Below are 13,713 nucleotides of genomic sequence, written 5' to 3' on the forward strand. Positions count from 1 at the left end.
AAAACCCACTCACATACAAACACGCAAATAGATCCCTCTTTGCGAACTATGAGGTACTAGGCTATTTGTACTTGTGTGATTTACCTTAAGTGTTAGAAGGGAATAGAGATGTTTGTTTAATAAATCTGGTCAGGGGTACCTATTTGTAGATCCTAAAATACATAGATTCTCCAGTCTCTCTCTAAATGTATTAATTCCGTTTCTCTCTTCCCTACCACCAATATTCACTCCTCTAACCAGAATTGCTGCCCCTCGACTGTGCTTCCCTGTCACCTGAGGCAGACAGCTACTCTAACACTTCACCCTGAGGTTTGTGTCTCCCATAGATTCCACACCCTGTGAGGTGAAGGATGGTGTCTTACTTCTGTTCCCAGTGCCTGGGACCAGGCTGGACTCTGGTGGGCACCCAATCAGTGATGCTTGTGTAAGTGAACAAATGAGTGAATGAATGAATGAATGAATGAACATGTGTTCTTATAAAGCCTTGTGCTTAGTCTCCTCTGCTAAAGAAGGAATAGGAAGGAAATGAGCTATGTCAGGGATGCCAGGAATGTTCTAGATGGGCAGCTGGCCTTGGGATGGGTGGTTTGAGGGCTAGGCCATTTGTCCTCTCCCACCTAGCAATGAGCTTGCTGGGACTCCCTTCGTTCATCTCAGATGTGGTCTGGCCACCACTGGCCTCACCCACTCTGACTTAGGGAAAGACAGGGAGGGGACTCTTCCCTGTTATTAATGGACCTGTGCGATTGTTCCTCTTTTCTAAGGAGCTACAAGGGAGTAGTAGATGACTTCATTTCCTTTTCCAGGAAATCAGCAGACAGAGAGGCTGAGGCTAAAGAGAGGTCACTTCCCAAAGTGAAGGGAAGCTGGCCCTTCTCTAGTCCTGTAGCTAGTCTGGGACTTCCTTCCCCTCCAGACTTGAGCTCACGAGCAAGGCGCCTGGCAGTGTTTTCCATCCAGGAGTCACCACCTGGGAAAATTCCACAGCTTGCCTCACCTTTCCCCCAGGCCCGGGCAGCTGAGGTATTTGCACCTGGGTATCTGACTGTTCATGAGCCAACCAGGAGCAGAGGAAGGAAAGGCGGCCCTAGTATGTTTCAGGCCTCTAATTTATTCCTGTGATGGTTGTCCCTCCTGATGACTTTGAGCCAGGGAGTGGGACTTTAGGACCCCTCAGGCTTTAGGTCCTGTGTAGGCCAGAAACATTCCATGTGTTTGGGAGACTATTTGGGGCTGGAGTGTGGCTAGGACTGAGGCCAAACCAGAACTGGTGGGAAAGAAACAAGCTAGGTTGGACAGTGCAGTAAGGGCAAAACAGTGGTGATTGGCTTCTTGAGAGGCCCGAGGGGTGAAAAAGTAAGGACCAAAGGTCAGAGCAGCCTGGGTCTTCCTGCTGCTGACTCTGGACTGAGCCCTGCCAGACCCCAACCTGCTGGGGTCACCACAGAGATCCCCATTCCTGGAGTAGTCCAGTGACAGAGGTTTTGGAGCGTTTGGTTTTAGTTTTGGCCCCATTTCTCTGCAGAGGTAGGAAACGTTAGAAATAAGGAAATCAAAATGTTCAAAAAGAAAAGAATAATCGCATGTATTTCCACCACTCATAATTATTATTACTATTTCAGCGTATTTGCTTCTACATTTTCATAGTATATAGTATCTTAACAAGTACACTCGTTGTAAGTAGATCAATTCTTTGAAAAAATTAGAACATTACAGGTAAGGCTAAGTCCCTTTTGACCAGCCTCTGCCACTTGCCCCTCCCCAGGACTATTTCTCTCCCCTCCTCCCAGAAATAACTACTGCCATGAGTTGGAGGTACATCTTCCTTATTCATGATTGTACTTTTGTACTCATACATATACAGAGCATGCACACACAGTTTCATTTTGTTTGTTTTGTCCCCAATGGCATCATCTTATGTGTATTGTTCTGCAATTTGCCCTTTGCCTCCCCAGTAGGATTTGGTGACGATACACATGCATCTGAGCCACTTGGATCCATTCCCCTCCTGATGGATATTCCCATTGTTCCCCATGACAAAAGTACAGTATCATCCTCATCTACCTGGGCTGCCCCAACGTAGGTCCCTGGAGATGACATTGTGGATGACTAGGCCTTCTCCTTTTTGCTAGATACTGACAGATTCCTCTCCATATAGAGATGTAACCACTCACACCCCAACCGCTAGGACCCATTTACCCATTAACCAATCCAACCCCTGCTATGGTCTGATGTTTTTGTGTGATGTGGGAGAACGTTAGCTTGCAGTTAGTTTTTGTTTCTCTGGTTACCGCTGAGATAGAGCATATAATTTTTCCCCCTACCTGGATGTCCAAATACTCTAACACCATTTATTGGATCATTTATCCTGTTCCCACTGGTTCAAAATGTCAGCATTTTAGTATATTTTGTGCTCATATATACATAGATCTTTCTAGTCAGTTCCACTGATCAAGTTATCTACTCCTGAATCAATTAATGTCACACTGTTTTAATTATAGCTTTATTATATGCAGGTATCTGTCTCAGTCATTCTGGGCTGCTGTAACAATACCATAGATTGGATGGTTTAATAGTAAACATTTATTTCTCATGGTTCTCACAGGAAGTCCAAGGACAAAGTATGATAGATCTGGTGTCTGTTGAGAGCCCTCTTCCTGGCTTGCAGATGATCACCTTCTTGTGGTGTCCTTTACATGATGGAGAGTGAAATAATCTCTCTCATGTTTCTTCTTATAAGGGCACTAATTCCATTCAAGAGGGTTCCACCCTCATGACCAAGCCTCTCCCAAAGGCCTCATCCCCTAATACTGTCACATTGGCAGTTAGGACTTCAACATATGAATTTAAATTGGTGGGAACACAAACATTTAGTCCATAACAGTGCTAATATTAGTTTGCTAATCCTCGCAGAAATTCTGCCAGGATCATTTTTTTCTTCTTTTTGTAAATGAGGAATTGGAGTCCAGAGAGTTAACATGATTTGTCCATGGTCTGTCTCATCCAGAACCCAAGGCTGACATGGGCTTCAGATGGGGTTCTGTTGATTCTTCAGCCTGTTTTGTTTTCCTCAGGCCTTGCCACCCTTTGGTGTGACCTGAACTGAACATGGCGCACAACATAAAACAGCTTCATCCCTGAGCTTTTATGAGGAGCCCTAAGGAGTTATGTCCTACATGATTTAATGCCCCACCCCCCCAACCCAAGAGGACCCACCAGACAACTCAGACAACTCTAGAACATTGGATGTACTTTTTGTGACCACAGCCTCAGAAGAACTGAGTTTTTTGAGCACCTGATTTTTCTCTTTGGGACATTGTGATTCTTGAGCTGTGGTGCTATGTTCTTCACTCTGGGTTCTAGAAAACTCGAGGCCAAGTATTTGGCCCTCCTAGAGGACTTCATAGCAGGCTTTGGGGCTACTGTCCTCATTCCTGGCTCCATCTTACTTTTCTACTTATTCTCTCCTTTGAATTATTCTTTTCCCATATACTTTTAATATGTTTTAGTGTATTGTTAATGTGTATTTTTTTAGTTAGACTGCAGCCCCTTCTGGAACAAAGTTGTAAGTCTACCTGTAAATGAGAAGTTAAAGTATTTCAGATAGTGTGGGAGTTATTTGGGGCCTGATCTCAGTGAGTTAGAAGTTTCCGAAGTTGTGTGAGGGCCTCTTCCACTTCAATGGGGAGAATTCTTCAGATTCCAACCCCTGGAGCCACTGAGTCTCCCCAGCCTCAGTCCCAGAGCTGGCTTGTCTAAGGCTTGGTCTGTGTTCCACTGAGTTGCCTGTCTCTGTCTCAGCTTCTGCTTACTGCCCCGTGAGAGGCCAGGACCCTCCTGGGCACACATCCCTGAAACAGCTTCCACTGACTCAGCCATGACTCACCATCAGCAGGCCCCCAGCAGGCCTGGGGTCCCTTGGGGGGTGGTTTGGAGAGGGCCAAGATTTGCCAAGCTGTAGATGTTGCTGACCTCTCTTTAAACTACAGAGAAAGTCTGATTTGTGGCAGCTCAGCCTTCAGGGTTTGAAGCTCCTGGAACATCTGCTCTCAACTCAAACCAGTCATTAGTGGGATTGTGGAATTGAAGTCTGGGAAGAGTTTTCTAAGCAGCCAAGTGTTGGAAAGAAAGGAAGACCAGACCGTGGGTCAGGAGAACTGGAATCCAGTCCTGGTGTTACTGCTTGCCAGCTTGCTGCCTTGAGCAGATCTCTTTACCCCTGTAAAATGGGGATGGTAAGATCCAGATGAGGATTCCTTCATTCAATAACTGTGACCAAGCACCTTCAATGTGCTAAGAACTGTTCAAATGGCTATGGATACAGTGATGGATGAGGAGGTAAGTCTCCTTCTTGTGGGGCTCACCTGTACTCTAGTGAGTGAAGACCGGCAGTGGCAACCAAATAAACCAAAGAACAAGGCAATGTGAGCTATCGATAAGTTCCATCAGGAAAATAAAATGGTGGCTCAAAAGAGAACCCTGGGGATAGAGAAGTTAAAAGTTCCAGAGAAGGCCACTGATACCTTGTGTTGGAGTAGTAGTCATGAGGATGGAGATAAATGGGCAGATTTTAGATCACACTAGAGATAGGACCCATAGGATTTGCTGAATGGGATTGAGATGACTAGTAGGTATTTTAGATTGAGTAATAGAGTCAATGACAGCATTGATGCATTGAATGGGAGAAGTGGGACTGGGAGGGAAAATTGAGAGATTGGTCATGGACATGGTAAGATCCTAAGTTGATAGCCAAGTGGAGATAAGATGAAAGCATTCAAGCGTCCTATTTCAGAGTGTGGTATGGAGATGCAGAGCAGATTCTGAAGGCTCACGCATGGTGAAGGGCTAGCAGAAGTGTGGGTGCAGGTTTCTGTTGTTCTTTACATATTTTCCACCTATTCCAACCCCTTTCAAATGTCCTCTCACTGGTCCCCTCTCCTAGTGCCTCGGGCATCCGTGCTGGCCCCAGACTTCTTCTGTATGTGTTCTGGGGCTGTTCTCATTTCTCAGCACAAAATCCACACCCGTTACATCCTGGGCCCATGCCCAGTTAGCAGACTAGTAGGAAAGCAGCCACAGGATCTTTTTTGCTGAAAATCAGTGACATTGGGCATCTTTTCTCTGGTAGGGTACTTTTTTTCCCTCTCTTTTTTTGGCGGGGTGGGGAGGGGAGGGTTCATGTAGGAGCAAAGGAACAACATCACAGTCCAAAGGCATTACTGATGAAGTTTTAGGATGTTTTAGGTCGGGCCTGGATGTGAGCAGTTCAGTACCCTCTGAGGCCTTAGGATCTCTGTGTGAGGACCTTTCCAGAGCAGGGGTAGGCCCCTTTCCCTCAGAGAACTTTAGAAGATTAAAAGGCTGCTGGCTATACATTATATGTTTATAAAAAATAAAAAAATTTAATAAAAAAAAAGGCTGCTGGCTCCTGGTAAAGGGGTGCCCCAAAGACCCCACGTGGCAGCTCTCATCCTTGCAACAGGCATGGAAATTAATAGATTTGGGTTAACTCTGAAAAAAGGAAACATCTTAGCAACTCTACAGATAATAATCTCCATTGTTTCCAAATTATACTAAAGTGATGGGGTGCCCAATGAACTTCTGTTCCTTGCCCAATATGAGATCCTCTTCTCTGTTAATTCTTTCTAAAGCCCATAATACATTTGTTCAGTAGATATTGGCATTTCTATTTACAACTGAGAGGCAGGATGGTTCCTTAGGAAGAGACCTGGGGCTCTTGGCCAAGTTGGAATCTTTACCTCATCCACAGGATAAGGCCTGGGATCTTTGCAAGAGGGCAGGTGAGCTCTGACATGCCCAAGGGTCCAGCAGAGAACAGTTCATGCTCAGGAACTGAGATGGGACTCAGGGGCCAGCGCCATCTCTGTGCTGCCAAAGGACGCCAGTGGAGAATAGAGGACACCAGTGTTAGCCCATACAGGGTGATTTTCAAGTACAGAGCCTCTGTTGCCTCATCCTTTGGGCACGATCACACCGAATGACCAAGCTTCTTTGTCCCCTGCCTGGTGGGGAAAACACACACCCAGTGTCTCTAGCTTACTGACCTCTGCAGACAGCATGCGTGCGAGAGCCAGACTCTGGGTATCTATTCAACTCATCCTTTTGCTGATCTTGTGACTTTGGGTAAGTCACTTAACTTCTCAGGGAATAGTGAAAGAAACCATTCTATAGAGTTATTTGAGAACTAAAGGAGATTAATACCCATAAAGGGCTGAAAACAGAGGGTGGACATAGTAAGGAGCAATCGAAGTTAGCTGTCATTACTGTCATCTCTACAGCAATCAAGGGGCTCTTGTTGGCCAGGCTGGGGTCTAAAACCAACCCCTGTTGTCAGAGAAGTAGGGTATTATTGCTGATCAGGCCCTGGGTCGTTGCCCTTCTCTGTGACCAAGGAGCATGTCTCCTACCAGAAACAGAGGGACGGCAAATTTTGAAAGGGAGATAGAAAAATCCAACAGAACAAAACAAAAACCAAAGCAAAACAAAAATAACAACTTCTACAATCTTCTATAGATTGCCCCAAACTGTTTTGTCTACTGTCTTAGGGGATAGTAGTAGTCAACTGAAATGAACACTTCTGCAGCATTTAGCCTGTGGGGGTCCATCCAGAGTTGAGTGTTATGGAACTCTGTATGGGTTAGCTAGAACTGCCATAACAAAACACCACAAACTGGATGATTTATACAACAGACATTTATCTCGTAGTTCTGGAGGCTGGAAGTCCAAGCGTAAGGTGTTAGCAGGTTTTGGTTTCAAGGTCTCTCTCCTTGGCTTGCAGATGGTCACCTTTATCCTGTGTTTTCACATGACCTTTCCTTTGTTCATTTGCATGTCCTGTGTCTCTTTTGTGTGTTCAAATTTCTTTTTTTTTTTTTTAAGATTTATTTATTTATTTGAGAAAGAGAGAGAGAGAGCACGAGCATGTGCAAGTGGGGAGAGGGGCAGACAGAGAGAGAGAGAGAGAATCTCCAACAGATTCCCAGTTGGACATGGAGTCCAGTGGGGGCTCAATCCCAGGACCCTGAGATCACGACCTGAGCCAAAATCAACAGTCAGACACACAACCAGCTGAGCCGCCCAGGTACCCCTGTGTGTTCCAATTTCCATTTCTTATAAGGATGCCAGTCAGATTGGATTAGGGCCCACCTCAATGGCCTCATCTTAATCACTTCTTTAAAGGCCCTATCCCCAAATACAGTCACATTCTGAGGTGCTGGATATTTGGGTTTCAACATAGGAATTTAGAGGGGGGCACAATTCAGCCTAGAACTAACTCCATCCACAGACATCTGAGATACACAGAATACACAGACTTGAGGAAGTTTTCAGAAATCACCAGCAGGAACTCAGCAATAGCCAGATGGAAGAGATGCACAGGGCCAAGTATGGTGAAAGGGGTTGGAGCTTCCGTACCATTCCTAATGCCATACTCTCCTCAAATCTCCACGTGTTCATTTATGGGAGAAGCACTCAGAAGCATGTCCTTTTGTTTTTTAAAGGAGGCTTCCTTACACAGGCATGATTGATTACATTGCTGACTATGGGTGATTGAACTCAATCTTCAGCCCCTCTCCAAGCCCCATAGTTTGGGTGGTGTGGTTGGAAGTTCCAACCCTGTAATCATGTGGTTGGTTTCCTCTGCAACCAGATCCCACCCTTAGGTTATCTAGGGGCTTTCTAACAGCCACCTTATTAACATAACAAAAGACAGCTCTGTCATGGCCCAGCTTAAGAAAGTTTAAGGATTTTAGGAGCGCTGTGGCAAAAACTGGGATGAAGACCAAATAAATATATATTTCACAATATCACATGAAGACTTGAACATTTGCCAGTCATCTTTATCCTGCATCCTCCCTGGTCCCCCCAGCAATCCCTGTTCAGTTTGTTTTGTTTTTTCGTCAAGACTTCCTGCTGGAAATAACTGAAAACTCAACTGGAGGAAATTTACAATCTCACAAAACTGGAAAGTTTACAAGTAGGACAGACTTCAGGCTTCATCTAACCCAACAAGCCAACAACATTGCAAAGGACTGGTTCCTTCACACTTTTCTGTTCTTCCAGGTGCAGTGTTGCCTTTGCCCTAATCCGGCTTCTCTATGATCCTAGAGTAGCTACCATGAGCTCCCAGTCCACCGTGCAGAGAGAGGGGTAACTAGAGAAAGTAGGAAGTTCAAATCATGCTCTCCTATCTTATAATTCCAGACAAGAGCTCTGTTATTCACCCTGGTTGGAACCACTTAGAACAATTTCCGGCTACGGCCTCAAGGATGGGATATATTGATCTGTACCCGGGTAGTTTGAGGCCAGATTTCCTCAGATCACTTGGGCTTGAAAGGGAGAGGAGAGGATCCCTGAAAATCTGAGTTTTATGAAAAGGGGGAAGCAGATCTTCCGACATTTTCTTACGACTCTCTCAGCTGCCCAGTCCTGGCAGTCCGGCAACGATGGGAGTCCTCACCCCGTCTTTTGGGTGTGAGAAACGTATAAGTGCAAATTTTTCTCCAAACCCTTCTCAGTTCTCCCTAGCAGACAGCTTTGATGAATGTCTTGTATGTACTCTACAGCTGCCACTCATTTCTTGCCTGGTTCTGATGCATGAGTGGGCCAACTGCAAATCCATACTACAGTTCAGATCCTAGGACATTCTGAGCACCCCGAAAATCCTAAACAACCACATCAAGGCTCTGCCCAGCCTTTTTTTGCATTTACTCCAAATTAGATTTTACCTCATGTGCAGCTCTCTCCTCTGTAGCAGGGAGGGGCAGTCTGAGGGTGTTAAGAGGCCATTCTGAGCAAATAGTACCAGTACACTGCTTTTAAAAGATTTAACACCGACAAGTCAATATAGAGTTTGGCTGCAAACAGTCAGTGCAGCTATGCCAACATGGACGTGCCAGACGTTGAGTGCTCCCTGCCCTCCCTGGGGAAACTTGGATCCGCCCTCAATGTCACTTGTTTCATGAATCCACCAGCACAATTACAGCAATGATGGTAAGATTCTACGCAGCCTTCAAGTGTTGCTACCATGGAGATGATAAATGTCTACACAGGATTCATGTCTCATTACAGCGATGATGGTCAATGTCTGTACGGGATCTGTATGTCATGAATCTTTCTAAATGCTTTGTACTGTCAGCTCACTGAATCCTCACAAAACCCTAAGAGACACTAAGGCATTTTAAGGCAAAGAAACCAACCCCCCTCCCCCGCTAGGTCAGACACTTGCCCAAGTTCTCGGGACTCTTAAGTATCTATGGCAGGATTAGACCCAGCTAGCCTTGCTCCAAACTCCAAGATCTTAGCCACTAAGCTATTTTAGGGATCCACGAGACTCACCTGTAAGGACCCACATTCTTGAGGCATTGTGCCTTCAATTAAAAGAAAAGATAATGAACATTTTCTGAGTGCCTTGTGAGGGCTAAGCACTTTGCATATCTGGTACTCAAGAACCCTCAGGGTTGGGTTTTGTTCTTTTAGTTTTAGAGATGGCAAAGTTGATGCTGGGGGCAATTAGATGGGACGCTAGATTCTCCCAGATGGTGAACCTATAAAACTGGGGATTTCACTTTCAAGCTGTGCCTTGGTCAAGTCTGTGCTTGGCACTCTGGATCCAGTTGCTTCCTAGGTTCCCAAAAGTCCCTTTGAGGGGCTTTATGTCATGTTTTTGACTCTGTGGGGCTTGTTGCCTGAATGGTGGTCAAAATCAATTTAGTGCATCAAAACCAGCATTTAAAAAAGTGAAATAGGGACCCCCTGGGTGGCTTAGCTGGTTAAGCATCTGCCTTCAGCTCAGGTCATGATTCTGGGGTCCTGGGATCAAGCCCTGCTTCGGGCTCCCTGCTCAGCGGGGAGCCTGCTGCTCCCTCTGCCTGCTGCTCTCCTTGCTTGTACTCTCTCTCACTTTCTCTCTGTCAAATAAAATTTTAAAATCTTTAAAAAAAATAAAAATAAAGAACGGAAATAGAACAGAAAAAGAATAAAGCACACAGAAGAAAGGAGAAGAGATAAAAATAGAATACAATAAAATAGAATAGAATAGAAAACATCAAAAATAAGAAGTATTTTTTGGTGAAACTTGGCATTTAGTAATTCATGTGTATATTGAGCTGTAATGTAAACTCTGAGTCAGAATAAAAAACAAATTGGTCTGTGCTCTCCTGACCCTTCATTCGCAGGCATCTCCTCTAGGGCCCAGGGGATGATGATATTTATGATAGACCCTGTACTCGCTCCAGTTTTGAATTGAGCTATTTCTGAAAAAAACAAGTCCATTTCCTGTTGGAGTTCCCAAGGATTAGGGACAATTTTGGTCAACTTTGGGATGGCTGCTAAAAAAACACATTTACAGGGCACCTGGGTGGCTCAGTTCATTGAGCTTTGGACTCTTGATTTGGTCATGATCTCAGGGTCATGAATCAATCCCCGCTTTGGGGTCTCCACTCGGTGGGGCGAGGAGTCTGCTTGAGGATTTCTCTCCTTCTCCCTCTGTGCCTCCCCCAACTCGTGCAAGCACACGTGCCCACACTCTCTATCTCAAATAAATAAATCTTTAAACCAACAAACCAGCAAACCAGCAAACAAACAAACAAACCACATTTCCTTTGTGTCTCTTCCATCCAGCACTCTGAGGTTTTTCTCAGAGCCACAGTCCCAGAATCTCCTCTGTATCTGGATACTATTCCACCTGTGGGCAGAGAACGTTTCCTTCCCATATCCTGGGTCATCCTCTTCTCTCTTTTGATTCTTGTTCTTTTTTTTAAAATTTTATTTATTTATTTGACAGACAGAGATCACAAATAGGCAGAACAGCAGGCAGAGAGAGAAGGGGAAGCCGGCTGCCCGCCGAGCAGAGAGCCCGATGCGGGACTCGATCCCAGGACTCTGGGATCATGACCTGAGCTGAAGGCAGAGGCTTTAACCCACTGAGCCACCCAGGTGCCCCGATTTTTATTCTTTTAAAAAGATCTAGTTTTAGGGTCTATCAAGGTCATAAATGCATGTGATTTAAAGACTCAAAGAGGCTTTCTATGAAGACAAAGGGCTTTTTTTGCCTTTGCCAACTGCCTGCCCTTTTCTGCTTCCCAGAGCCTTAGCTTTTCCAACTGATACTTGTGACATTTACCTCCATTTTGCCAAATAACACACTTAGATTGCTACTTTTTGATTTTTCAGCTTTCGACAAGATCTTTTTATTTCTTACTACAAAATAAATTTAGCTCTTTTTCAGTCTCTTTGAGACACCCTATTTATCTTTCCTGTATAGGTATATAATAATTTTTATTAGATAAATGTTCATTGTTTGTATTATGATTATAAAATCTAATGCAGCTGAAAGGTATCATATACTATATTTACTTTTTCAAACACAAATTAAGTTTTCTCTTGATATAATTGACTTGATTTTTCATTTGCTTAATTATCTATGTTTATCGCTAATTCAACCCTTTGCCCCAAACCAGTTGTCCCTGGTTGTGTAAATCTCTTCTCAAAGCATTCAGATACAACAAGCAATGTGGTAATACTGCCCTACTGAAGACATCCCCAGAGACTCTGACCTGCTCCAAAGTGTATGGGTTGTTTCCTAAGCATGCTTCACAGCTGTACCTCTCTTTTTTTTTTTAAATATTTTATTTATTTGACAGAGAGAAATCACAAGTAGGCAGAGAGGCAGGCAGAGAGAGAGGAGGAAGCAGGCTCCCCGCGGAGCAGAGAGCCCGATGTGGGGCTCGATCCCAGGACCCTGGGATCATGACCTGAGCCGAAGGCAAAGGCTTTAACCCACTGAGCCACCCAGGCGCCCCTGTACCTCTCTTAAAAATCAATATTTTAAGATGTTGCATGACCATTAAATGTCTTTATTCTATTCTCACAATAATTAATAGTTTGGCTTAAGACAGAATTCTAAGTCGGAAATGAGTTTCCCTTAGAACTTTGAAGACACTATTACAGCACTTTCTAGTTTCTAGCATTCCTTTGAAGAGTCTGAAGCTGTTTTGGCCATTAGTCCTCTGTTCACTCTGGAAATGCATAGATATTCCTTTTACTTCATTGTTCTGAGATTTTATGTTGTTGTGCCTTGGTGCAGGTTAATATTTATCCATTGTGCTGACCATGCAGTGGGGCTTTTCAATCTGGAAACTTAACATCTTTCAACTCAGATATTTTCCTTTAACTAGTTCTTGGTTAATTTTCTCCTTTCTCTTTTATTTTTCTATCTCTGTGAGGTTTTTGTTCTCATTTTATTTAAAGTTTGGACCTTCTTGTTGGCTAATTTTCATTTCTTTTCTCTATCTCCTTTCTCTTTTTCTCTATTTCTTTGAGATTTCTTCAGCTTTATTTTTCACTCTTCCATTTCTTGTTGATCCCTAAGACTTTTTATTTTTAAAGTCTCTGTTTCTTCTTTCTTAAACATCCTGTTTTTCTTGTTTTGTGGTTCAATATTATCTGCTGACTCTCTAAGAATATCAGTAATAGTCTTTTTGAAGTTGTCCTTTCCTGTGTAGGTTCTGTTTTCTCTGAGTTGTTTTTTCCCCCTCCTGTTTGTCTCTGATGTAGTAGAGGCTTTTTTTTTTTTTTTTCAAATACTTATTCCTGACTGGTTGCTCATATTTCAGACTGGTGTACTCAAAACCCTTTAGGAAACTCTGAGCCCACGGGTGGGGACTGTCAACTGTCCTTCTTAGAGAGTGATACCATGTAAGCTGTTCCCATAGAAACTCTCATGCTAGCATCTTTAGACTCTGGGCTAGTCAGAGTGCCCAAAGAAGACCTTTCTACTCTCCAGCTTGGAAGCACAGGCCTTGATGCCTGTGCTTTGGATACAGAGTTGGAAGAAAGCTGAGGTTGGCAGTTCTCAATCTTCAGTAAACAAATTTCACTTACTCCGAGACTAGTATATAGCTGTGTCTTCAGTTGTGCCTGGAGTCTCCCAGTACAGAGTTCCTCTGTTGTAACTTCGACCGGGAATAAACCTCCAGGCTTCTGCTGGGATGAGGAGGGGCAGATGCCAGGGTGTGCTGAGTAGGAGACAAAAAGCAATGGGGTGGATTCTAACTGCTTTTTAAATAAACTTTCATCAATTATTCTGTTTTTAGTTTCCTTTTATCCTCCTTTTAAATTTCTGAATCTTCTGGAGATTCTGTGTTGAAAATGAGGTCTATTTTTTCTTTATTGATTGGTTTAGCTAAAGGTTTATCAAAACTGTCTTTTGGTTTCATTGATTTTCTTTGTGTTGGTTGATTTGCATTCTATTTCTTTGATCCCTACTCTATTATTTCCTTTCTTCTACTTACATCACATTTGATTTGCTCTTCTTTTTCATTGATTTTAGGTATTTCTTTTGTTGTTTTCTTATGCTGACTTTTTTTTAAGATTTTATTTATTTATTTGACAGACAGAGATCACAAGTAGGCAGAGAGGCAGGCAGAGAGAGAGAGGGGGGAAGCAGGCTCCCCGCTGAGCAGAGAGCCCAATGCGGGGCTTGATCCCAGGACCCTGGGATCATGACCTGAGCCGAAGGCAGAGGCTTTAACCCACTGAGCCACCCAGGCTGACATTTAAAGTTATAAATTACTCTCAAAGTACTATTTTTTTTCTGCCATAAATTTTGATGTGCTTTTTAAAAATTTTGATTCAGGTTAAGGTATTTCTGAATTTCCCTTCTAATTTCTCTTTTTTGAGGTTATTTAGAAA

Source organism: Meles meles, chromosome 2 (assembly GCF_922984935.1).
Source record: "Meles meles chromosome 2, mMelMel3.1 paternal haplotype, whole genome shotgun sequence".
Lineage (NCBI taxonomy): Eukaryota > Metazoa > Chordata > Mammalia > Carnivora > Mustelidae > Meles > Meles meles.